This window comes from Ursus americanus, unplaced genomic scaffold (genome assembly GCF_024610735.1).
Source record: "Ursus americanus isolate L20-20 unplaced genomic scaffold, mUrsAme1.1.p SCAF_145, whole genome shotgun sequence".
Taxonomy (NCBI): Eukaryota; Metazoa; Chordata; class Mammalia; order Carnivora; family Ursidae; genus Ursus; species Ursus americanus.
Genome location: NW_028273727.1, coordinates 63,950 through 91,537, shown reverse-complemented (window position 1 = coordinate 91,537; position 27,588 = coordinate 63,950). Strand labels below are relative to the sequence as shown.

Genomic DNA, 27,588 nt, shown 5'->3' with positions numbered 1-27,588 from the left:
TGGGGCCTGCTCTGGCTCCTGGCTTTCCAAAGGCGCAGGTGACTCTTGCACATCCTCACGGTGGATCAGAGCTCTGACCACCAGCTGCACTGGGCCCGACACGGCAGGTGACGTCCCTGCTCTTTTGAGTTGCTGAGCTCCAGCAGCAGTGATGGGATTTTCCAGCTCAGGCTCTGAAGCTGCAGCAGGCAGCACAGTGGGAGCTGGGACTAGCTTTCGGCACGGTTCCGGATCTCGCTCTGGGGCCGCTGCTGTGGCTCCAAGAAGAGAAAGTGTGGTCATGATGATTGTCTTTCCATGTCCCTTCCAAATGAAGGCAACTTTGCCCACCACTCAATATTGTCTGAGTCTAAGAACCCGTCCCTGGGTGGTCTCCCCATATTGTAGCCCATGGGGACAGTGATCTGAGACCACTCCTTGCTCCCAGCCACACTGCAGTCTGCGGAGGCTTGCTCTGTGTGGCCCATTCTCTCCCCTCCACAGGCCTCCATCAGTCACCCCCAGTCCTCCTCACCCCCAGCCTCTGGCCCAGCGGGCTCGAGATGTCGCAGCCGAGAGAGGAGGAGCCAGGCACGTTGCTCCAGGTCTGAGCCTGGCACATTGAGCCTTGCGTACGCCAGTAGTGTCTTTAGGCAGGGAAATTCTGGGGGCTGGAAGAAATCTTCAGGGTAGTGGCCCAGCCAGGTGCCCAGGATGGAGGAGATGGCCCTGGGGACAGACAGGTGGGCAGAGGTGTCAGAGGACGGGGCACCTCCCACACGGATGCCCCAGGGAACCCCTGTGGGAACCTGGGCCCCTGGGTCCCCGGCTCCTGGCTGTCAGAGCCCATTCCTACTCCATGTCCACCTGTGATGTGGCAGTCCTGCCTGAGGCAGACCTGGTCACTGAGGAGGGGCTGGCCCAAAGCCTCTGTGAGTGGGAGCCCTTGACCCCTGGTGTGACCATTTCTGTCCTCGTCGTGGAAACTGGACGCCCTGCTCAGTCTCCCGGCCCACTTGCCGCGTGACTTCCACTGCACGTGGGCAGGGAGGGGTGGCGTGTCTGGCGTGGTCATTGCCCTCAGTGCACACTAGTGCTCTGTGTCTATCCAACCAAGGAGGGAGCAAAGGGACTCTGTCCCATCCCTGGCCTTCCCAGGACCCTCCCGATACCTCCCACTTCCCCTCCTGTGCCTACGTGCTGCCTCGTTCAGTAGGTGCCAGGAGAGGGTGTCCTTCCGTGGACACCAATCTCCCACTGGGTGGGGGACGTCCAGTCCCCGAGCCCTCCCTGGGTCTCCTCTGAGTACCTGCTGAGCACCCAGTGTCGACGTTCCACCAGATGTGTGGAAGCCATGCCCTTTGTTCTGGGTCCCAGGATTGGGGTAGAGACAGGGCTGGGAGGCGGCGGTGATGGGGAATGACACTGTTAGGGGCTGAGGCTGCCCTCCAGCCCCCTCTGCTCTCCCACAGTGCCCACACCCCACCCAGGGCTCTCCAGGACCCCTTTCCTCTTCTGCAGAAGAAGCCCTGAGACCTGGACCCTCCAACAGGAATTGCAGATGTGTGGGATGAGGGTCCAGCAGCCCCCAGATCACAGTCCCGTCGCTGCCCTCTCAAAGAAGGAAGGGCCCTGTGCATTAGCCAAAGCTCACTCACATGCCCCGCTGCTCCTGGGCTCCGCCGATCTCGTCCCAGGAAGAGAGGACGCATCCGTAGCTAGAGGAGGCCGGAGGGGTGGTGGGGGGATCGCATGAAATGTCCTGTGAACCCTCCCTCTCATCATATCTAGTGTCACTGTCTGACTGCCGACTAGAATGGAGCCCTGGGGTGCTCCCGGGTGCTGTCTGCTGTGTGCGTGGGATCACAGTCAGCGCCCAGGGAAGCGTCTGCAGGTCTGCACCTAGAAGGGCATCCATCCTTTATGCTCGATGAATGGCAGGGCCCCCACCAGCCCCATCCCAGAGAGCTGAGTGGGCCTGGGGCCCCCTGCTCATCCCCGGGCATGCCTGCTCTGGTCTCACCCAGGACACAGAGCCCAGATGGAGTGTCAGATGTCCTTTTCCAAGGGGAAAAGAGCCCAGCTCAAGACCGTGGTGACGGTGAGGGCTGAGGCAGAGGCTTCTTCATGGGGAGCGGGACGATGGTCCACGAGCACGACCACAGCCCCTGTAGCGGACCTTTCCACAGGGCCAGGCACCCAGGTGTCCTTAGCCTACAGGACCCCACTGAGTCCCTGTAATAACTCTGCCCCAGTCCGAGGAGCCAACTGAGGCTCCGGGAAGTTGGGTGGCATTCCCCAGACTCCCAAGCACGAGGTGGGCAAATCCCACTGGGCTGTGGAGGGGCAGGGTGCTCACCTTGTCAACAGCTGGTCCAGCACCTCCTGGGTGGTAGCAAAAGCTCTGTATGTGGCCAGGAACGTGGAGACGTAGCTGAGGTCTCTGGCTAGGAAGGCGGGCAGCAGGTGTTCTACTCGCTTCTTCAGCAGCTCTGCCCGTTGGGGCCACACCACGCAGGTCCCATTGCTCTTCCCGGTTGAGGCCTTTCTAGCCTGAGGTGGGACAGGGGAGACATGCGGTCTTCACTGCAGTCACCAGGAGGGTTGGGGGTTGGAGCCCAGAGCAAACCCCCAGGCTCTCGGTGACGTAGGCAAAGAGGTGGGACAGGAGGGCCCACAGTAGACAAAAGGAGCAAGGTGCCTGGCTGGTTCCGTGGGTTCGGGGTCCGCCTCTTGGTTTCGGCTGAGGTCATGATGCGCGCGTCCTGAGATCGAGTCCATCCTCAGGCTTCGCACTTAGGGCGGGGTCTGCTTGAGGATCCTGTCTCTGCCTCTGTGTCTCCCACCCCCGTCTCTGTCTCTGTCTCTATCTCTGTCTGTGTCTCAAAAAAATACCTCATGCAATCCTTTTAGGGAAAAGGGAGAATGGCAACAATAGGAGGATGTGAGGTGGGGGGTGTGTGAATGGACGTTGGTATCTCAGGTCAGATCGTTAGCTGAGTATTGACAGCCTCTCCCTGCACTAAGGGCATCGTCCCTGTGATTTCTGACGATGTATCCCACGCTTGAGAACACAGAGACTGTTTCATGGGTGGGGGTGCTCAGCATTTTAGGGTACGTAGGATGTTCCGTGCAGCACTGTGAGGTGGCAACAGAAGGGAATCACATGAACGTCCTGCATCTGTGAAGGGCTCAATGGCTGCGGTAACTGATGGGCCTTCTGGAATGTTGTGCAGCACGAGGAGGCGCCTGCTCCGGACCCTGGAGGGGCCCCAGGGATGTGCTCCTTTACAACCAAAGGGCAGAGCAATAGGCATAGTACCGTGAGCCCCATGCCCCTTTGGGGAAAAGTCTCCCAACTCACCAGGATCTCGAGCAAGGGATGAGAGGTGGTTTAAGGTCGCTTTTCTGATATTCGTACAGATATGTGGATAGGGACTGTGCATCGGGCCAAGGCCGTGGCAGGGCCCTGAGGGCTGGTTTGGGGAGGGGATGGGGATCCGGGTTCACATGGGAGCAGGAGTCTAGGACGGAGCCCCGAGGAGCCCAGAGGCTGGTTTCTGGGATCTGGGTCCCTTTGTGCCGCATCGGTGCCCTGGGTGCTGGGTCCCTCCGGCACCTCCACTCACCCTGAGCCGGCGCTGGACTTTGTTGGCAGTAGGGGACTCCTTCCTGTCCTTCAAGGAGGTGGGGCAGGGGATCCCATCGTTCAGCTCCTGCCCCGTCTCCTGTGTGGAGCTCTGTAAAGACAGTGCCCGGCAGCCAGGCGGGAGGCCTCAGAGGTGTGTCTGGCTGCCTTGGCTGGTCCTCAGCCCCAGGGGACTCCCTTCCAGACACACCACACCCCAGGATGCACGCAGCTCCACCATGGAGAGAAAAGTGACACAGCTCGAGGGCCTTGGATTCACTCTGGCCCTGGTGAGAGGCACCTCGGGAATCCTCTTTCCACCCTGCCCCCCCCACCCCCCCGTGGCATCGGTGTGAACATGAAGGCATCACCAGGGTATCCACTGCCCTGCAACCTCCTCCAGCCCAGGGCGGGACCTCCCCCACATACCCCTCTTTCCCTGAAATTGGGGGAATGGGGCTGCCCAGGGATGGCTCGGAGAGGTGGCCTGGCCTGGCCTAGGTCGCTCGGTATTACCTTCCGGCACCTCCTGGCAAAGGCCCTGAGGTGTCGGGGGCGCGGGTTGAGCCAGTGTCTGCAGCATGTGAAACGTCCCTCACCCCGGGGATTCTGGAAGCCAGAGCCCCGGAAAATGGGCACGCAGCAAGAGAACATCTTTCACTATCGAATGTCTCCGGCCAAGTGAGCCTGATACGGGACCGCACTAGAATGTGGGTGCCTGGTGACCGGGGTTCCGAGTTCCGTTGGGGTCGGTTATCAGGGAAGTGACTTCACTTCCTGGGATCCCCTCCCTGAGTCCACACCTGGACTAGCACCTGCACAGACAGTGCTCTGGGCTGCCGACTGCTCATCCCCTTTCTGCATGCCATGCCAAATGTGTACCCAGTGACACCAACACAACCCTCTCCACAGGCCCCAGGGAAGGTCTGGGTGCAGCCAGGGCCCCAGCTTGGAAACACCCCTGGGCTCTGATGCAACTCTCCATCTTCCCTGTTTTGGACCCCGGAGAAGCCGTTGTGCCTGTCAGGGATGGTCTGTGTCTTGCCTGTGCGATAGGGATTATTCCAGCGTGTACTTCTTGCAGAAGTCCACAGGCATAGGTGGGACACCATCTAAGAAATTGGGGGAGTGGTGTCGCACGTAGGGAATACCTGCCACCACATTTTCTTCCTTTCTCACCTTCTCTGAGTCTGTAGCTCCTCCGATCCCACCCACAGTCCCTAGTGTTGTGTGTGTGTCTGTGCACATGTGTGTGCCCCAGTACTCCTATTGTGCAGGCCCAGTCCCACCTAGGGGTGGATGGGAAATAGCTTTCCCAGGTCTTAGGCTTTCTAATTTCCAAGGCAAACCCTGCAGAAGCTATTGGAGCCTTGGCTTAGAGGGGCTGAGCCCACCCTTACTCCTAGACGCTGCCAGTCGTGTGTCACGAGCCATCCCTCCTTTCCTCTGGGTGTCATGTGGGCAGGGGTGCCGTCAGTGGGTTGCCCTGGCCTGGGCTCCTCCTCAGACAGGTACGTGCTGGGATGCCTCCTGCCTGGGATGTCGATGCTTCTTCCCACCCCCATACCATCTCCAGGTCTACAGCCAGTTCCAGAACACCACCTCTTCCCGAGCTCCCAGTGAGTAGCTAGGTTCAGCCATGGCCCCACCTTTGAGGACACTCGGAGAGCTGGGTTCAGGCCTGGTTCTGCCTTCTTACTAGTCTGTGATTCTGGGCAAGGCACGGGCCCTCCTGGGAACTTCCCCTTCTCTCCCTAGTGGCTCCCTGTGATCCCCATCTCAAGCGTACACTCCTTGTGTAAACCCTCCCGTTAAGTGTAGCCTGTACTTAGTGGTTTACTTCCATCACACAAAAGATGGCAGCTTGATCGAAAGCCCCTTCTGAGATTTGGTTCTAGTAGCTCAGTGCCTATCTGTGAATCACTCTGACTCCTGTCCTCGCTCAGATGCCCAGAAGGGAACAAGCCCATCCGTGGAACCATGACATAGACACATGCGTGTGACCTGGCCCTGAGGGACAACAGACAGAGGAGAACTCAGGCCTTCGATGGGGACTGAATCCTACCAACACCACTGAGTGAGCTGAGGTTTTAAGTGAAGTAGATCATGTTTTGTAATTGACAACAGCCCCAACCTCCTGAGAGGCTCTGGCAGGAGCACCCAGCTGAGCACTTCTTTCTTCCTGGTTCCCTTAGAGTGTGAGACAATAAGGGTTTCTAGGTTAAGGCACTGAGTGTGGGGCAAATGGGGTCTCACAGCAGGAGGAGCAGGGCACTGTGACTGTTCAGCTGCCCTGGCCCTGCCCCTCTGACACCCCACCCCCATTCTCCTCCTCAGCATCCTCCAGCCACCCGTGCCTCCTGTCTAACCTCCACTCCGGCAACGTCAAGCTCTGCCTCCAACAGTCTTCTGCACCACGGTGCCCTCTGCCGGGCTACGTAGACTGGGATTGGTGCAGGGCTGGCTCCTCCTTCTCCTCTGCAGGAAATCTCACTGTGGCCTCAGCACAGCCTTTTCGGACCCCTCACCTGGCGGGAGTTCAGGACCCAGTTGTCGCACTTTGCTCTTTTTCTATGGAACAATTGCTCTTTTCATTCACGTTTTTCTTTCATGTTTTGTCCATCTTCCCCTCTAGACCCTGAGCTCCTCGAGGGAGGACCTGGTTGGCTTAGCGGCATTGGCACTGAGTCCTCAGGGCCCAGTGGCTGAATGAACAGGTGAGAGCATCCATCCCACCACTGACCAGCTCAATTGTTAGAGCCTAAGTGACTTTGGTCATTTGTATGTACTTTTGTTTTGTTCTTCAAGAAAACTCTGTTCCCGTTGTGGGACCCAAACTCATGTCCCTGAGATCAACAGCCATATACCCGACTGACTGAGCCAGCCAGGTGTCCCTCTGGTCATTTTTTTGTTTGTTTGTTATGTTTGAAATTTTTTATTATAAAAAGAAAAAATAAGGAACAAAGCACATTGGATTATTTTTACAAAGTCATTTTAAATTAGTAAAACAAAGCAAATCTTCCTTCTCCAGACTCTCTTGTAACTAGATGTAGTCAAGTGAGAAATTTTTTTTTTATAATAATATTTTTTATTATGTTAATCACCATACAGTGCATCCCTGGTTTTTGATGTAAAGTTCGATGATTCATTAGTTGCATATAACACCCAGTGCACCATGCAATACGTGCCCTCCTTACTACCCATCATCAGCCTATTCCATTCCCCCACCTGCCTCCCCTCTGAAGCCCTCAGTTTGTTTCTCAGAGTCCATAGCCTCTCATGCTTTATTCCCCCTTCTGATTACCCCCGCTTTCTTTATCCCTTTCTTCTCCTACCGATCTTCCTAGTTCTTATGTTCCATAGATGAGAGAAACCATATGATAATTGTCTTTCTCTGCTTGACTTATTTCACTTAGCATTATCTCCTCCAGTGCCGTCCATTTATAAATAATAATATTTTTTATTATGTTATGTTAGTCACCATACAGTACCTCCCTAGTTTTTGATGTAAAGTTCCATGATTCATTACTTGCATATAATACCCAGTGGCCCATGCAATACGTGCCCTCCTTAATACCCATCACCAGCCTATCCCATTCCCCCACCCCTCTCCCCTCTGAAACCCTCAGTTTGTTTCCCAGAGTCCATAGTCTCTCATGGTTCATTCCCCCTTCTGTTTACCCGCCTTTCTTCTTCTCTTTCTTCTTCTACCAATCTTCCTACTTCTTATGTTCCATAAATGAGTGAAACCATATGATAATTGTCTTTCTCTGCTTGACTTATTTCACTTAAGAAGATGTGGTCTATATATACTGTGGAATATTACGCAGCCATCAGAAAGAACGATTACCCAACATTTGCAGCAACATGGACGGGACTGGAGGAGATTATGCTAAATGAAAGCAATCTCTTGATTCTTTTCCTGATGTGTCTTCAGGTAGCAGATGCTCTTCCAGTTTTTGTTTGGAGAACACTGTTCCGGGAGACCAGAGTCTAGACCGGGCTCAGTCACACACTTTCTGTGTGACCATAAACAAGTTGTGTATCTTTCTGCAGCATCTGCTTTCTCTCCTGCAAAATGAATGGACAAAACAGGTACTATGGGTTCTTCTAGCTCCAAATTTCTGAGATGATAAGAATTTATTATCTTGAATCTCCTCCCTAATTAGACATCAGATGACAGACCTTTTCAGCTGGAAATGAAGAGAGTAAGTGAATTGTATGGACGAACTACCCTTCCAGGGCCCTGGTGAAGTATTCAGCTGTAACATAGATTAAAAATTCTCTGTGCACACTGTGTTTTCTCTTCATAATGAAGGGAGCTGCGCACAAAGGAATAGGGTGGTAGGGTATTAATTTGCTTCTGCTCTGCTGGGTCAAATGACACGCAAGAGGTTAGGTGTTTGTAATCCAAACATGCACAAAGTTCAGGAATGGAAGAAGCCTAGAGTTTGGTTACTTTGGACAAATTACAGGTCCATATGGACCACTTCTTAAGATGACCCAGAGGAGAATTCAACTTTTTAATGGTCCTCTTGCTCATGCCAATATCACATAAAGACCAGAGGTTGTCTCTAGAGAGCCATGATAAGTCTTGTCTCACTGATTACTCTATTGCTAAATGTTTCTCTGTGGTAAGGATAAGTAGTTAACAAAGGCATGTTGGATATTCCAGTGAACCTTCTGAAAACTGTTGTGGTTACAATGTGATTAACTTATGTAAATGAATCAATGTGGCCAATGAACCAAGCTATGCACACAGAACGTATCCAGGAGGCGGAGAATCCCAAAGCTTAGTCACACTCAGGAGAGCAATGTGTAGTATTTAAAGGTGAATTCCAGAAGAAAAATGAAAAAAAGAACCCTGAGAATGATGTCTTTAATTCAAAAAGGCTCAACATGAAATGACAGACAGTTGAAAGATGGTTCTAGAATTTGTACATGTTGCTTTCACATAGATTCCTGGAGCAAAAGTAAAAAATCCTTGCGTTTACGGGAAGCTGGTCAGCCCAAGAGGCTGTCCTCAAGCTTCCACTGTGTACATGGTACCCATCCTATCTGCAGTCAGCAAATGTCACCAACCCCTTTCTTGTGCCAGTTATTATGTCCCAGGGGCAGATGAATTTTACTCTGCTATGTAGAATAATAGATCAGAGGGGTGAGTGAGTTAGCCTGAGACTTAAAATCTACGTGATTGTTGGAAACAATTATAGAGGGGAAGGTCAGAAAGAGAGATTTCGTGTGAAAAGGATAAGTTAGATTTGGCTTGTTTCATAATAATCATATGTCTTGAGTATAGAGCATCAAATTTTTTCCATTAAGAGATCATTAGTTTCCTTCTTAGCCCTCACTCACTAGGAATATCAAAATCAGGGTCATTGTGGCACTTTTATATGAATTACAATTGGTTATGATATGGTTGCAATTACTGATTTTTGGGAAATAATGTTGCTTTACTACCATTAGGTGAAAAGTCGGAACGGGGATCCACATCTGTAGGTGTGTGATGTGAATAGTTCTCCTGGGGTTGGGCAGTGCACACCTGTATGATAATGTACAGAGCCCTGTCAGAGGAGATAGTGATTTAAAAAGAAATGGCTTACCTACTTCCCCAGAGCTTTATCTTTGAAATGACTACCGGAGATATAGGTACTGCTAAGCGATCAAGGGAAGAGGGAAAGGTCTGGAAATGGGACTTTATGAGATGCCCAAGCAAAGAGAGAAAGTCAGGGAAGGGGAATAAAGAGGAAGAGACTGTGAAGTTTTAGGAGAATTAGTTTTGGGCAGTATCATGAGTGTCCTCAGGATTCATAATCATTAAGATGGAAAGCATTACCTTCTGTTTTGCTTTTTAGAAGAGTTTGTGTGGGATTGGAATTGATTCTTTAAGTGTTTAGTGTAATGCACTGTGAAGGCATCTGGGTCTGCGTTTTTCTTGCTGGGATATACTTTAAAAATATATTATTAGTAGTATTTTTTAGGAGGCTTGTTTTATTTTATGAAGTCAACACAAAGGAGCAAAGTCAACACAGAAGAACAACCAACAACAAGTAGCAGGAAAGAGACCCAGTTAAGAGCAGATTCCCGAGTCCAGCAGTTCTTTCAGTCATGGTTAACCTGGGGCCCAGCGTGGGGGTCCATCTGTCCAGTCTGTCTGTCCATCCTAGATGCATCTGGTAACACAGAAAACCTGCAGATGTCAAAGACCCCGTTATTTTGTAAAGAAAGTACACCTCAAAATATTCTAATTGCATGTGTGAACCACGAACTACTGTCTCATCTACCCGTGCCAGCCCCAAGGGTCCTGGGAGGGTGGTGGGGACTGTCCCTGCCTGTCCCAGCATCTTGCTGTGGAGTGACAAGCTGAGCTGGGGATGGGGAGACACTGCCAAACCAGGTTTTTTTGTCTGAGGTTTTGTTCAGGTGTGACTTCTGTCTTTTAGGAGTTTTGAGGCCACCTCAGTTGTGTGTTTTCAGTGCTGAGGTGAAGTCCAGCGGCCGGACCCTCTACCCACCGAGACAACGTGCTCCGAATGTCGGTGGGAGGTGGTGTCTCCTTTTGGCACCACGGAGTTGAATATTAAAGTAAGAAAAGCTGTCGCAGTCGCTGGTTTTGGACACCTTTCTCCCTGCCAGCTGCCACACGCAGGGTGATGATGATGTTGTCGCCGCCGTCTTCCGTCTGGACCTTCTTCAGCTCCTGCTGTTCTGTCTTGTCGCCGTTCTGGCGCTTTGTGGGCAGGGAGGTCGACAACGATGCACGTGTTGCCATCGTGTCCAGAGGACTCGCCACATTGTTCACCTGGTTACGGCCAGCGGCAGGGATTGGCATCAGGTGAGTCCCGTTTCGTGGGACAGTTTTTGTTGGTTGCTGGTGCTGACCTAGAGGTGCCTGCTGCACTGTGGTGACCGTGTGGACAGGGGTGGTCTGTGGCTCCTGAATGATCCAGCTGGCAGCGCCCGCTGTGGCATGGTTAATGGCAGGAATAGGTTCCACTTTCACTTTTACTTCTTTGTGATCTCTATTGTCTTGCGACTCTGCCTTAGGAGGGGCCAGCACGGCCGCCTGAGTGACCAGAGCCTGGATGGCAACAGTGTACGTGCTTCCTGGGGCCAGGCCTGCCATACTGGTGACAGACACTGCGGGGATCTGTTGGGCGACGTGCGCCGTCTGCACTACAGGCTGCTGGGAGGTTGAGGTGGTCACGGGAGCAGCGACCGTGTAGGTGATGGGATCGATCGATCGTTGGTGGCAGCTGCCACCGCCCGGCCATTAAAACAGGCTGACGAGACAGAGGGGAGCCTGGTGCACCCTGGGCAAACCATGCCTCCTGGATGATGGCCAGTTTAGGCTGTGAGGCACTGGGCTCAGGCTCCAGGGGGGCCAGTGAAACTTCCCTTGACAGGCTCTTGGGGGTCTGGGCACCACTGGCGAGTGCAGACAGCACTCCAGCATGATTGGGAGAGGCTGGGCCACTTCTGGAGAAGAGGGGTCCCAGAGGGTTTCTAAAGCAAGGCATGCCCATGGACCATCTTTTCCTAAAAGCCTGCTCTATGAATTTGCTTTCAGAGGCAGGATCTATCCTCCAGAATGAGCCCTTTTGCCTGGTTCTTCCTGGGAACGTGTTACTATGATGAAATAAGGATTCAGAGAGAGATTGTGGTGAATTGGATTCGGCCAGCTCTTGTCTGCTGTCTTGTAGTATGGATAATTTTTAGCGATGTGAGTATAAATTCCATTTAGGGTAAGTTGCTTCTCAGGAGCCATCGTAGTTTTCTGTCCTATGAATTCTGCATAGGAATAAGGTGCTTTGAATCCTTCTTGGGGCTGTCTCCACCAGAAGCTTCCTTTTCATTTTCTGGCTGCCAGTTGTCGGCCATTCACTTGAGGTCAGCTGGTATCACCCTGCTCCCCGGGGGCTGGATGGGCAGGAGTTGGCAGCACTGGGTTCTGGTGGGGGAAGGAAGGGGGCTGATGAGGGAAGGGGGCCATGGCGTTTGGAATGTGGATGGTCAGGGCCAAGATGTGGGCCTGCACAGGCTTCACCCGGGACCTGGGAGCCTCCTACTTCTCCGTCTTCTCACTGGACGGGGCAGTGAACGGGATCCTGAGATTTGTGCTCGGGAACCTGGAGGTGCACACGCGCGGCCGTTATCCGGTGGTGCCCTGCGCCTCTGGAACAGGCGTCCACCAACAGGGCAAACATCCGTTCTCACCAGGGCAGCGCAGGTAGAAGTCGCTGCTGGCATCGGGCCTGGGCTGGCCTGGAACGCTCTGGGGCGCCCAGCCATGGCCACCGCTGCCACTGCCCAGTGGGGGTGGAGGGAGGGAGGGTGTGAAGATCTCGAGGTGCTCCGAGAGATGAAGCTCAAGGGCAGGTGCTCACATCAACCGAGGCCTGCAAGGAGTTGTGCGGGCTGGTCACCCAGCGCGTCTTCCTCAGGTACTCCAACACCTCCCGGCCCTCCAGGCGCGCTGTGGCCCAGCGGCCCCATGGGGACCCGCCACCTGCGCCCGGGCCGCCCCCTGGTGCCACTGCCTGTGGGAGGCCGGCCTAGCGCCCTGGGCCCATGAGAGCAAGGCCATCCCTGTCGCTGTCACCGCAGCCATGGTGCTGAGGGTCAGGTGAGGCCGCTGGCCGGGGAGCTCCAAGCCTGGGATATACTCTTTTTATTGCTCACTTGATCTTTTCCCTTGTTACAGGTCTGTTCAGATTATCTGTTTCCACTTGAGTCAGGTTTGGTAGTTTGTGTCTTCTTAGAAATATGTCCATTTCATATAGGTGACCTACTTTGCTGGCTGTTCATAACATTCCCTTATAATCCTTTTTATTTTTGTAAGGTGGGCAGTAATGCTCCCATTCCAAAATTTAATCATTTTAATGTTCTCTCTCTTCCTTCTTGGTCAGTCTAGTGAAAGATTTGTCATTTTTGTTGATTTTTACAAAGAACCAACTTTTGGTTTTGTTTGCTCATCTCTTTTGTTTTATACTATTTCACTTATGTTTACTCTGTTATTTCCTTCCTTATGCTTGTTTTCGCCCCCTTATGCTTGTTTTAACTTTAGTTTGCTCTTTTTTTTAAGATTATTTATTTATTTATTTGACAGACATAGACAGCCGGCGAGAGAGGGAACACAAGCAGGGGGAGTGGGAGAGGAAGAAGCAGGCTCCCAGTGAAGGAGCCCGATGTGGGACTCGATCCCGGAATGCCGGGATCAGGCCCTGAGCTGAAGACAGATGCCTAATGACTGCGCTACCAGGCGCCCCTAGTTTGCTCTTTTTACTTCACTCTTCCTGTACTGGAAAGTTAGGTTCTTGACTGGAGATTTTTTTTTAATACATCTGTAACTATATAAACACATCTGTAACTATAAACACTATAGGTGTTTGTTTACAGAAATTTGATGAGATGTACATAGACCATTTCGTAGATTCTGTTGAGTGTATTCCAAGGCATTCTGGCTGGCTACTCTCCATGAAATCATCAACATCTCCCTCTTCCTCCTTTCTTTTTCCTTCCCCTCCATATCTGAATTCCTTTTTCTCCATTCATAAATGCGAGACTGTTTTTCATGATTTGGAGCGTGTAACATCTATCATGGCTATAGTCTGCCGTATGTTTACTCTCCTGCAACGATGGAACTCCGCCAGGGCCTGGGACACTTGCTGCCTCCATATCGTTTTCTCCTCAATATCATCAAACCTCACGGTCTCTTCATCCTCACTGCAGAGGTGGATACATGTTGTATCATGTGTCACTATCTCATTCCTTTGTATTACTGAACAGTATTCCACTTTATGGACATGCCACTTTGGTTTAACCATTTGTCAATGGATAGACTTGTTGGTTTTTTCCACTTTTTGGATCGTATGAATTATGCTGCCACGAATATGTACAAATTTTTGTGTGGACATATACTTTCCTTTTTCTTTGAGAGAGAGAGTGTGAGTCGGGGGGGGAGAGGCTGAGAGAGAGGGTAAGGAAGAATCTTTTTTTAAATTATTTTTATTTTTAAATTTTATTTTATTTATTTTATAAATTAATTTATATTATATTTATAGTTTATCAATTAATGAACATATAGTGTAATATTAGTTTCAGAGGTAGAGTTTAGTGATTCATCAGTTGCATACAACACCCAGTGCTCATTCCATCAAGTACCCTCCTTAATGCCCATCGCCAGTTACCCCATCCCCCCACTGACCTCCCCTCCAGCAACCTTCGGTTTGCTTCCTATAGTTAAAAGTTTCTTTGGTTTGTCTCCCTCTCTGATTTCATGTTATTTTATTTTTCCTTTCCTTCCTCTATGATCTTCTGTTTTGTTTCTTGAATTCCACATATGAGTGAACTCATAGAATTGTCTTTCTGTGATTGACTTATTTCACTTAGCCTAATACCCTCTAGTTCCATCCACGTCATTGCAAATGGTGAAATTTCGTTTTCTTTCATGACTGAATAACATTCCATTGCATATCTATACCACATATTTTTTTAAATTTTATTTTCTGAAGATTTCATTTGTTTATTTAAAAGAGAGAGAGAACGAGTGGAGGGAGGGGCAGAGGGAGAAGGAGAAGCAGACTCCCTGCTGAGCAGGGAGCCTGATGTGGGGCTTCATCCCCGCGCCGGACCCTGGGATCATGACCTGAACCCAAGGCAGACACCTAACCGACGGAGCCACCCAAGCACCCTGTACCACATCTTTATGCATTCATTTGTTGATGGACATCTGGGCTCTCTCCATAGTTTGGCTATTGTGGACATTGCTGCTATAAACATTGGGGTGCAGGTGCTCCTTCGGATCAGTATATTTGTATCCTCTGGGTAAATACCTAGTAGTGCAATTGCTGGGTTGTAGGGTAGGTCTATTTTTAACTTTCTGACGAACCTCCATACTGTTTTCCAGAGTGGCTGTATGGGAAAGAATCTTAAGCACGCTCCACACTCAGTGCAGAGCCTGATGTGGGACTGGATCTCACAACCCTGAGGTCATGACCTGAGCCAAAATCAAGAGGCTGATGCTGAACAGACTGAGCCACCCAGGCGCTCCTAACATATGTTTTCAGCTCTCTTTTCAGTATAGGAGTGGCTCTGCTGGATTACGATAACTTGTGTCTTTAACATTTTGAAGAGCTGCCATTTTTTTTTTTTTGCCAAAATGCCTTCCTCATTTTATCTTCCTACCAATAATTATTGAGGGTTCTAATTTCTCCACATCCTTTCTGACACTTGTCATTTTCTGTCTTTTTGATTACAGTTATCCTAGAGCATGTGAAGTGGTATCTTGTGGCTTTGCTTTGCATTTCCCTGAAGGCTACTAATGTTGAAGTTTTTCATGGGTTTACTGGCCATTTGTCTATCTTCTTTGGAACATGTCTGTTAGAGTCCTTTGCCTATTCTTAAGTTGGGTTGTCTTTTTATTGAGTTGTAAGAGTTCTTTATCTATTTGGGGAACAAGGTAGACCATATACATTTAATGTGATTATCGATGGGGTTTGGTTTAAAACTACCATTTTGAATGAAACATGAGAGACTATGGACTATGAGAAACAAACTGAGGGCCTCAGAGGGGAGAGGGTTGGGGGAATGGATAGACTGGTGATGGGTAGTAAGGGGGGCACGTATTGCATGGTGCACTAATGAATCATCGAACTTTACATTGGAAACCGGGGATGTACTGTATGGTGACTAACATAATATAATAAAAAATCATTAAAAAAATAAATAAAACTACCATTTTGCGATTTGTTTTCTATTCTCATTTTCTTTTATGTTTCTATTTATCATTTGGATTCACTGAGCTTTTTTAGATTATTTTTATAGTATTTTTTATTATGTTAATCACCATACAGTACCTCCCTAGTTTTTGATGTGCTTTTCTATGATTCATTACTTGTGTATAACACCCAGCGCACCATGCCATATGTGCCATCCTTAATACCCTTCACCGACCAGCCTATCACTGAGCTTTTAAAGAAAATGTCTTATTTCATCTCCAGTATTACCTTATTAGCCATGTCACTTTATTTTAACTGTTTGTCAAGCATTTAGAGAATACATCTTTAGTACAGTACATCGTCAAATAATGTTATACCACTGCCTGCATAATATAGGAATCTTTCCAACTTCCGTCTTCTTCCTTCCAGTCTTTTGTATGTTTTATTCCTGCATGTTATCAGTTCCACAATGCATTACTATTGTTTTTGCTTTAGGTAGTCACAGCTGCTTTTGGGAGATTGAAAACCCACTGGTACAAACATCTTGATATTTTTGCCTTATGTAAAGAAGTTATCTTATGTGGCCAATCTGTTAAGAACGGATTGTAATTTCTTGCTTTGAATTTTCCTGAAACAGCAGAAAAGACAAATGAGGTGTTGAGTCAGATATTTCTGGAAGCTTATTGAGTTCCAGGCCGCCTGCTGGGCATTCTGGGAGCCCGTGGATTGATAGCAGTTCATTTAGGATTCATGGGTGAGGTTTCATTTGTCAGTGGACTTCGACTCTCTGGTGGATGTTGCAGTGGTTAGTACAGTGGCAGAACAAACTGATGTCCTGCTAATTGCCAAAGGTTTGGAACTCTGTCTCTATTTGGAGGCTGCTGGTTTTATTGTCTACTTATTAAATTGCTAAATGACGGAGATTAATAACAGGAAATTCATTGAAATGGAAAACTCGTAATAGTACCCCTGAGTATTCATTGATGGCAAATTCCATTCTAGTCATCCAGTGATCACTTCAAAATCCTGTGTCAGGCAGAGGCAGATAAAAATCCCAAAGCTTTCAAGACTGCAATTTACCCTGTGTAAAATGGTGTGCTCTAGGATTTTCCATCCTGGGCTTCTGTAACAGGGTATAAGAGGACAATTGAATCAGGAGGAAGTACAGAGTAAGTGTTTGATGTCAGTGGGAAGTCTCTTTTAAACAAGCAAGATAAGTCTGTGAGGTAATGTGACTGATTTTACATTGGAGAATATTGCTTTGGCCTTTAAAAGAGAACCAGAGTTTAATAGAGTCAGCTGTTCTGACTGGCATGAGATAATATCTCACTGGGATTTTGATTTGTATTTCCCTGATGTTGAGTGATGTTGAACATTGTTTCATGTGTATGTTGGCCACTTGTATGTCTTCTTTGGAGAAATGTCTGTTCATGTCTTCTGCCCATTTCTTGACTGGATTATTTGCTTTTGGGGTATTGAGTTTGATAAGTTCTTGATAGATTTTGGATATTAACCATTTATCTGATAAAATATTACAAAATTCTTCTCCCATTCTGTAGGTTGTCTTTGGGTTTTGCTGAATGTTTCCTATGCTGTGCAAAAGCTTTTTATCTCGATGAAGTCCCAATGGCTCATTTTTGCCTTTGTTTCTCTTGCCTTTGGAGTCATGTCTACCCAGATGTTGCTGTAGCCAAGGTCAAAGAGGTTGCTGCCTGTGTTCTCTTCTAGGATTTTGATGGATTACTGTCTCCCATTTACATCTTTCATCCATGTTGAGTCTATTTTTCTGTACGGTGTAAGGAAATGGTCCAGTTTCATTCTTCTGCATGTGGCCTTCCAATTTTCCCAACACCATTTATTGCAGAGACTGTCTTTTTTCCATTGGATAGTCTTTCCTGCTTTGTCAAACATTAGTTGAGCATAGAGGTGAAGGTCCATTTCTTGGTTCTGTATTCTGTTCCATTGGTCTATATGTCTGTTTTTGTGCCAGTACCATACCATCTTGATGATTACAGCTTTTTAACATAGCTTGAAATCTGGAATTGTGATGCCACCAGCTGTGGTTTTCTTTTTCAATTTTCTTTTGGCTATTTGGGGTCTTTTCTGTTTCCATACAAATTTTAAGATTATTTTTTCCCTCTCTGAGAAAAATGTTAATGGTATTTTGATAAGGATTGCACTGAATGTGTTGATTGCTCTAGGTGGCATAGATTTCAACAATTATTTGTTTTACCAATCCTTGAGCATGAAATATTTTTCCATTTCTTTTGTCTTCCTCAATTTCTTTCATGAGTGTTCTAAAGTTTTCTGAGTACAGATCCTTTGCCTCTTTGGTAAGGTTTATTCCTAGGTATCTTATGGTTTTCGGTGCAATTGTAAACAGGATCTAGTCCTTAACTTCTCTTTCTTCTGTCTCATTGTTTGTGTATAGAAATGCAACTGATTTCTGTGCATCGATTTTATATCTTGTCACTTTGCCAAATTCCTGTATGAATTCTAACAATTTTCAGTTGGAGCCTTTTGGTTTTTTCACACAGAGTATCATGTCATCTGTGAAGACTGAGTGTTTGTTTTCTTTTTTGCTTATTTGATGCCTTTTATTTCTTTTTGCTGTCTGCTGAGGCTAGCATTTCTATTACTATGTTGAACAACAGTGGTGAGAGTGGACATCCCTGTTGTGTTCCTGACCTTAGGGTAAAAGCTCTCAGTTTTCTCTGTGAGAATGTTATTTGCCTTGTGCTTTTCTTCCCTTTTTTAAAAGTTTATTTATTTATTTATTTGACAGAGATAGAGACAGCCAGTGAGAGAGGGAACACAAGCAGGGGGAGTGGGAGAGGAAGAAGCAGGCTTCCAGCGAAGGAGCCTGATGTGGGGCTCGATCCCAGAATGCCGGGATCATGCCCTGAGCAAAAGGCACACGCTTAATGACTGAGACACCCAGGCCCCCCTGCCATGTGCTTTTCATATATGGCTTTTATGATATATTCCTTCTCCACCTACACTGTGCAGACTTTTAATCAAGAATGGATGCTGTAATTTGTCAAATGCTTTTTCTGCATCTATTGAGAGGATCATATAGTTCTTGTCCTTTCTTTTATTAATGTGGAGTGTCATGTTGATTGATTTGCAGCTGTTGGACCACCCTTGAAGCCAAGGAATAAATTCCACTTAGTCATGGTGAATAATCCTTTTAATGTACTGTTGGATCCTATTGGCTAGTATTTTGGTGAAAATTTTTGCATCCATATTCATTAAGAATATTGATCTGTAATTCTCCTTTTTGGTGGGGCCTTTGTCTGGTTTTGGGATCAAAGTAATGCCGGCCTCATAGAGTTTAGAATCTTTCCTTCCATTTCTATTTTTTGAAACAGGTTTAGAAGACTAGGTATTAATTTTTCCTTAAATGTTTGGTAGAATATTCCTCTGAAGCCTTCTGGCCCTGGACTCTAGTTTTGGCTTTGTTTGTTTGTTTGTTTGTTTTGTTTTGTTTTGTTTTGTGTGTGTGGGGGTGTTGTGTGTGTGTGTGTGTGTGTGTGTGTGTGTGTGTGTGTGTGTGTTGCGATTTTTGATTACTGCTTCAATTTCCTTGCTGGTTATGGGTCTATTCAGGTTTTGTATTTCTTCCTGGTTCAGTTTTGGTAGTTCATACATCTCTAGGAATGCATTCATCTCTTCCAGATTGTCTAATTTGTTGACGTATAGTTGCTCATTATATATTCTTATAATTGTTTGTATTTCTTTGTTGTTGGTTGTGATCTCTCCCCTTTTACTTATGATTTTACTTATTTGGGTTCTTTCTCTTTTCTTTTTGATAAGTCTGGCCAGGGGTTTATCAATTTTATTAATTCTTTCAATTAACCAGCTCTTGGTTTCATTGATCTGTTCTACTGTTCTATTGGTTTCTAGTTCATGAATTTCTGCTCTAATCTTTACTAATTCTCTTCTCCTGCTGGGTTTAGGCTTTATTTGCTGCTCTTCCTCCAACTCCATTAGGTGTAAAGTTAGCTTGTGTATTTGAGACCTTGAGAAAGGCTTGCATTGTTATATACTTCCCTCTGAAGACTGCCTTTGCTGCATCCCAAGGTTTGGAACAGTTGTGTTTTCATTTTCACTTGTTTCCATGAATTTTTAAAAATTCTTCTTTAACTTCCTGGTTGACCCATTCATTCTTTATTTGGATGCTCTTTAGACACCGTGTATTTGAGTTCTTTCCACCTTTCCTCTTGTGATTGAGTTCACGTTTCAAAGACTTGTAGTCTGAAAACATTCAAGGAATAATCTTAGTCTTTTGGTACTGGTTGAGACCTGATTTGTGACACAGTTTGTGTCTGGATAAAGTTGTGTCTGGAGACAGTTTGCGTCTGAAAAAGACACAGTTTGTGCCTATTCTGGAGAAAGTTCCATGTGCATTTGCGAAGAATGTATATTCTGTAGCTTCAGGATGGAATACTCTGAATATATATGTGAAGTCCATCTGCTCTGGTATGTCATCCCACGCCCTTGTTTCCTTGTTAATCTCTGCTTGGATGGTCTGTCCTTTGCTGTGAGTGGGGAGTTAAAGTCCCCTACTATTATTTTATTATTATCAATGTGTTTCTTTAATTTTGTTATTAATTGGTTTGTATAATTGGCTGCTGCCAAGTTATGGGGCATAAATATTTATAATTGTTAGATCTTCTTGTTGGATAAACTCTTTAAGTATGATATAGTGTCCCTCTTCATCTCTTATTTCAGTCTTTGGTTTAAAATATAATTTTTCTGATATAAGGATTGCCACCCCAGCTTTCTTTTGATGTCCATTAGCATAATAAATGGTTCTCCAACCCCTCACTGTCAATCTGGAGGTGTCTTTGAGTCTAAATGAGTGTCTTTTAGACACCATATTGATGGATCTTGCTATTTTATCTAATCTGATACCCTATGTCTTTGGATTGGAACATTTAGCCCATTTACATTCAGAGTAAAGTTGAAAGATATGAATTTAGTGCCATTTGTATTACCTGTAAAGTCACTGTTTCTGTATATTGTCTCTGTTCCTTTCTCTTCAATTTACTTTTGGGACCTCTTTGCCTAAAGGATCCATGCCACCTGAGCACCCTCCATGCTCCTGTGGTGCAGAGAGGGTCTCACCATGGTTCTGCTACTTGCCATGTCCCTGCTTGGATTGCAGTCACCTGATCATGCTGCAGTTCAAGGTTTATGGCAACACTGACGTGAAAGCCCACTCCTGCCTGGGCTTGCTAATTGCAGCCAGCTTCCAGTGTTGATGCAGGGAACTCTGCTGCAGTTAAAATCCCTTGTTCTTTCTGTGAACCCAGGGATCCTGAGACCATACTGTCCCACCTAGGATTGTGTTCTGCTTTGCCACCTGAGCACCTTTCAGGAAGGATGTCCCTCACTGGTGCAGACTTGTTAAAGTTCTGATTTTGCACACCACTGCTATATCACTTTCTGGCAGCCAGCTGATTGAGGCTCCCACCTCCTGCAGCTTCTCTTCCAGTATAATGCCTGGGATTCACTTCTCTGCACCTCCTACCTTGCAGGAAGTGCTCCCTTTTTCTATTTGTAGAATTGCAGCAATTCTTTTCTTAGATCTCTGGTTGATTTTACAGGTGTTCAGAATGATTTGATAGCTAACTAACTGAATTCCTGGGACCAGATGAAACTCGGGTCCCCTACTCCTCTGTCATCTTCCTCCCACCCTAGAGTCCCTCTTTTACACCTACTCTATTTTTTAAATGAAAAACTGATTAAAGAATAATATCAGTTTAATATAGTTTAAGTAGCAGTTCATAAAAGGGAATATCATAGAAAAATAGAATATAACACATAAAGATTAAATATACATATAATGATTATAAATTTATATTAATTATATATCGAGTTGACAAATATATAATGTTCTTTGGGGTATAGTCACAGAATATTGGAACATTTTTAATTTTTTAGATTTTAAAAAATTTTTGTTTATTTTTTGAAAACTTTTTAAAACATAAGTTTATTCTATGACTGTATTATTTGAATCACAAATTTTTACATTTCAAGTTAAACTAATAAGCTTTGAATATCATTTTTGATGAATTTAAAATGTACTTTCATGTTTTCAGCTAAAGGTGAAAGCTTTCTTAGAAAACGATATGCTGCTCCTCAAAAAAATGGCCTCTTGATCAGTTTCTACATTTTTCTACCCATCCTTATTTTAACTGCCATCATCACTCTTAAATGGGATAAAATAAGATTTTGGAACAGAGAGGGAACAATAAGTGGAGAGTAAGTAAATTTATTATTTTTAAAATTAATATTAAAATCCAATTGATGAAGAACTAAAATGTAATTCAGAATATTGTAAGCAGGACTTAACAGTGATGAGTTTGGATCTTGGATGAATTGGGTTACTATTTAGAAATATTGAGTCTTGATATATACTATTTTTTTTCAGATTTCATGTAGAAGTTATCTTTCTTGTTCTTATACGTCCAGAAATAACTGAAATTAATTAGTAAATTCACAGTGCCTTTCAAACTGAAAGCCATGCTGGGTGCAATTGCATCAGCAGGCTCTGTCTACCACCTAAGCAACCTCATTTTTTTTTTTTTTGCATTCACATTCAGTTGTACTATGGAGATTAATAGAGATAAGGAAACAAATTTTGTGAATAGAATATGTAGAAGGTGAGAAAAATGTTAAAAAAAAAAACCCTCATATGATACAAAGGGAGAATACAGATAGGACAATGCCCATTTTACACTTAATTAACATTGCTCATATGTTTCTAAAATTAGAATTAAGCTACTTAAAATGGGCACCACAAAAAGTCTAGTTATCATCTGTCTCCATAGATAGTTACAAAATTTTATTTTCTTGTGATGAGGACTTTTAAAATCTATTGTCTTAGCAAGTTTCAAATATGCAGTGTTTTAGTATTAATTATACTGACCATGTTATACATTAAATACTCATTACTTAATTGTTTTATAACTGGAAGTTTGTATCTTTGACCTCCTTCATTAATTTCACTCACCCCACAACCCCACCTCTGGTAACCATCAACTTATTCTCTGTATCTATGAGCTTATTTTTGTTTTAAAAAAATTTAGAGGGGTGCCTAAGTGGCTCATCAGTTGAGGGTCTGCCTTCTGCTCAGGTCATGATCCCAGGGTCCTGGGATCGAGCCCCACATTGGGCTCCCTGCTTGGCAGGGAGCCTGCTTCTCCCTCTGCCTGTTCCCCCCTGTTTGTGTTCTCCCTCTCTGTCAAATGAATAAATAAAATCTTAAAAAATATTAGATCCCACACATAAGTGAGATAATATGCTAGTTGTCTTTCTTTATCTAACTCATTTCACTTAGATACAGCTTTTTTTTTTTTTTTTTTTTTTTTACCATATCACCATACAAGTCACAATTTTGCTTAGTCAGGGATATTTAGGGAAAAGAGAATGTGGAAGTAAGGATAAATAAATGGCTCTCATTTTCTATGCTAAAGGAAAATCTCTCTGTTTCTCACTTGTGCAAATAAAGATAACGTAATGAAATAAAGCTTCCATCAAAAAAACTCTCAAGAACGTGGACTTAAGAGGAACATACCTCAACATAAAAAAGACCATATCTGAAAAACCCATAGCTAACATCATACTTAAAGATGTTTCTCTCAAAGAGAAAACTCTTCCTTGCAGATCAGGAACAAGACAAGGATGTCTACTCTTGCCACTCTTTTCAACATAGTAATGAAAGTCTTAGCCATAGCAATTAGGAAACAGAAAGAAATAAAAATTGGTAAGGAAGAAGTAAAACTGTCACTATTTGTAGATGACAGGATAGTTTGCATAGGAAAATGTAAAGACTCCACTGTTAGAACTAATAAATGAATTCAGCATGTTGAAATATACAAAATTAATACACGGAAATCAGTTGTGGTTCTATACACTCCCAATGAAGTATCAGAGAAGTCAAGAAAACTATTCCATATACAATTGGAACAAAAAGAATAAAATACCTAGGAATAAACTTAACCAATGAAGCAAGAGACCTTTACTCAGAAAACGATAAGACATTGATGAAAGAAATTGAAGATGACACAAATGGAAAGATACTTCATGCTCAGGGATTGGAAGAATTAATATTGTTAATATTAATTATATTGTTAGTATCCATACTACCTAAAACTGTCTACAGATTAAATATAATCTCCCTCAAACTACCAGTGGCATTTTTTGCAGAACTAGAACAAATAATCCTAAAGTTTTTATAGAACCACAAAAGACCCCAAAGAGTCACAGCAATCTTGAAAAAGAACAAAGCTAGAGGTATCCAAGATTTCAAGATATAAGTACAAAGTTGTAGTAATCAAAAGAGTATGGTCCTGGCACCAAAATAGACACATCAATCAATGGAAGAGACCCAGAAATGGACCCAAAACTATATGGTCAATTAATTTGTGACAAAGGAGGCAAGAACATGCAATGAGAAAAAGACAGTCGCTTCAATAAATGATGCTGGGGAAACTGGACAGCTACATGCAAATAAAATAAAATAAATAAAATATAATATAAAATAAAATAAATAAAATAAAATAAAACGACCACTTCTTTACACCATACACAAAAATAAATTCAAAATGGATGAAAGACCTAAATGTGAGACCTGAAACAATAAAAATCCTACAAGAAAACACAGGCAGTAATTTCTTTGACATTGGTGGTAGAAACATTTTTCTAGATATGTCTCCTCAGACAAAAGAGATAAAAGCAAAAATAAAATATTAGGACTACACCAAAATAAACTTATGCACAGTGAAGTAAGCCATGAAGAAAACAAAAAGGAAATCTGCATGTGAGAAGAGATTTGCAAATGTTATGTTAGATAAGGGGTTAATATCTAAAGTATATAAAGAATTTATACAATTCAACACCAAAAACCCCCATAAATAATCTGATTTAAATTTGGGCAAGGGACCTGAATAGACATTTTTCCAAAGAAGATATACAAATAGGAAACAGACACGTGAAAAGATGCTCAACATCACTAACCATTAGGGAAATGCAACTCAAAACCACAGTGAGATATGAACTTACACCTGTCATAATGGCTAGAATCCAAAAAACAAGAAATAACAAGTGTTGGCAAAGATGTGAAGGAAAATGAAACAAAACAAAAATTTTGTGCACTGGTGGTGGGAATGTAAATTGGTGCAGCTATTGTGGAAAACAGTATGGAGGTTTCTCAAAAATTTTTAAAATGCCTGGAGAGTATTATGCTAAATGAAATAAGTCAGACTGAGACAGACAAAAACCATATGATTCCATTTATGAATGGAAAAAATAATGAATAAACACTCAGAAAGCAGAATCAGATCTATAAATGTAGAGAACAAATTGCTGGTTGTCAGAGGGGAGTGTGGTGGAGGGTTAGGTAAAATGGATGAAAAGGAGAGGAAGATGTAGGTTTCTAGTAATGAAATGAATAAGACGAGGCAATAAAAGGTACAGCATAGAGAATACAGCGAATGGCATTGTAATAGTGCTATAATTGGACACGTGGTAGGTACACTTGTGGTGAATATAGCATAATGCATAAACTTGTCAAATAATTAAGCTGTATACCTAAAACTAGTATAACATTGTGCGTCAACTATACACAAAACAAAAAATAAAATTACAATGTTTTCTAACTCTAAAGTAATGCCATTTCTTTTTTACAGATTTGTATCAGAAGACGGCAGTAGTAACAGCAACCAGTCATCAAGTTAAAGGTAAATTGAGGAATCAAAATGAAAATGATATAATTCATAAAGTAGTTTAAAAATTTTAACAATACCTTAGTGTAAAAATGCTATTATTCCATATTCCATCATCTTGATTCCTATTTATCAATATCATATACTAAGACAAAGAGTAAAACAAAGAATTTGATAATTTTGTTTTACATTAATTTACAAATATTTAATGTTAGCTAAAATTAGCCAGAGATTTATTAACCAACATAAAAATTATGATAAGAAATGACTTTAAAGAGATTCTAAATACGTTCCTAAAGTATTTATGAACAATCGTGCATCCTGCTTCCACATTTAAGTTTCTAATTTGGTAGATTTACACAGATTAAACTCACAACATTTAATTTCTTCCTCACTAAGCCTCCATGGTTATGGTTATCCTTATTTTTGAAATGAGGCAACAGACATAAAAAACTTAAAAAATTATCTGTGTGTACAAAATTTTACTAAGTCTTGGAACTGGAATTTCATTTAAAACAAACACATTCCAGGGTTTAACTCTTTGTTGTTGTTGTTTTGTTTTTTCTTTCTTTTTATTTAAATACAATTAGGCCACATATAGTACATCATTAGTTTCAGATGTAGTGTTCAATGATTCATCAGTTGAACATAACAGCCAGTGCTCATCACATCATGTACCTTCCTTAATGCTCAGTCCCCCATTACCCCACCCACCTCCCCTCCAGCAACCCTCCGTATGCTTCCATAGTTAAGAGTCTCTCGTGGTTTGTCTCCCTCTCTGATTTCTTCCCAGTCTTCCCTCCATTCCCTTATGATCCTCTGTGCTCTCTCTTATATTCCACATATGAGTGAAACCATATGATAATTTCTTTCTCTGATTGAGTTATTTCACTTAGCATAATTAAATACTTATCTGTAAAAATTCTGTGCTATAGCCTCTTCTCCCTCCTGGTCCCTAACTTCCTGCCCTTACTCCTCACCCCCAAAACTTTCTACATTGGCTCCCTCAATTCTCTCTCCTCAATGCCTGTTCTTTCTTTTTTTCTTTTTTCTTAAAATTTTTTATTATATTAGTCACCATCATTACTTTTTGATGTAGTGTTCCCTGATTCATTGTTTGCATATAACACCCAGTGCTCCATGCAATATGTGCATCGATCCTTAATACCCATCACTGGCCTATACCAATCCTCCACTCCCCTCCCCTCTGAAGCCCAGTTTGTTTCCCAGAGTCCATAGTCTCTCGTGGTTCATTCCCCCTTCTGTTTACCCCCCCTTAATTCCTCCCTTCCTTCTCCTACCAATCTTCCTGCTATTCCTTATGTTCCATAAATGAATGAAACCATAAGATAATTGTCTTTCTCTGCTTGGCTTATTTCACTTGACATAATCTCCTCCAGTCCCGTCCATGTTGCTGCAAATGTTGGGTAATTGTTCTTTCTGATGGCTGAGTAATATTCCATTGTATATATGGACCATATCTTCTTTCTCCATTCATTTGTTGAAGGGCATCTTGACTCCTTCTACAGTTTAGCTCTTGTGGACAATGCAGCTATGAACATTGGGGTGCATATGGCCCTTCTCTTCAAAACTTCTGTGTCTTTGGTGTAAATACCCAGTAATGCAATTGCTGGGTCATAGGGTAGCTCTATTTTTAACATTTTCAGGGACCTCCACTCTCTTTTCCAAAGTGGCTGAACCAACTCACATTCCCACCAACAGTGTAAGAGGGATCCCCTTTCTCCACATGCTCTCCAACATTTGTTGTTTCTTGCCTTGTCCATTTTTGCCATTCTAACTGGAGTAAGGTGGTATCTCAATGTGGTTTTGATTTGAATATTCCCTGATGGCTAATGATTTTGAACATTTTTTCATGTGTCTGTTAGCCATTTATATGTAATCATTGGAAAAGTGTCTGTTCATATCTTCTGCCCATTTTTTTGATTTGATTATTTGTTTCTCATGTATTGAGTTTGAGAAGTTCTTTATAGATCTTGGATACCAGCCTTTAATCTGTAGTTTCATTTGCAAATATTTTCTCCCATTCCGCGGGTTGCCTCTTTGTTTTGATGACTGTTTCCTTCTCTGTGCAGAAACTTTTGATCTTGATGGAATCCCAAAAGTTCGTTTTTTCTTTTGTTTCTCTTGCCTTTGGAGACATGTCATGAAAGAAGTTGCTGTGGCCGACCGATGTCGAAGAGGTTACAGCCTATGTTCCCCTGTATGATTTTCATGGATTCCTGTCTCACATAGAGGTCTCATCCACTTCGAGTTTATTTTTGTGTATGGTGTGAGAGAGAGGTCAAGATTGATTCTTTTGTATATAGCTGTCCCATTTTCCCAGCACCATTTAAAGAAGAGACTCTCTTTTCCCACTGGATGTTTTTTCCTGCTTTGTCAAAGATTAGTTGCCCAAAGAGCCGAGGGTCCATTTCTGGGTTCTCTATTCTGTTTCATTTGACTATGTGTCTGTTTTTGTGCCAACACCATGTTGTCTTGGTGATCAGAGCTTTGTAGTATAGCTTGA

At 44.1% G+C, this 27,588-nt stretch overlaps 1 pseudogene; it reads right to left on the bottom strand.

Moving 5' to 3' along the window:
- Positions 1-10,187: 10,187 nt before the first annotated feature.
- On the bottom strand, positions 10,188-13,434 carry LOC148106687 (forkhead box protein K2 pseudogene; annotated as a pseudogene).
- Between the last annotated feature and the right edge of the window lie 14,154 nt (positions 13,435-27,588).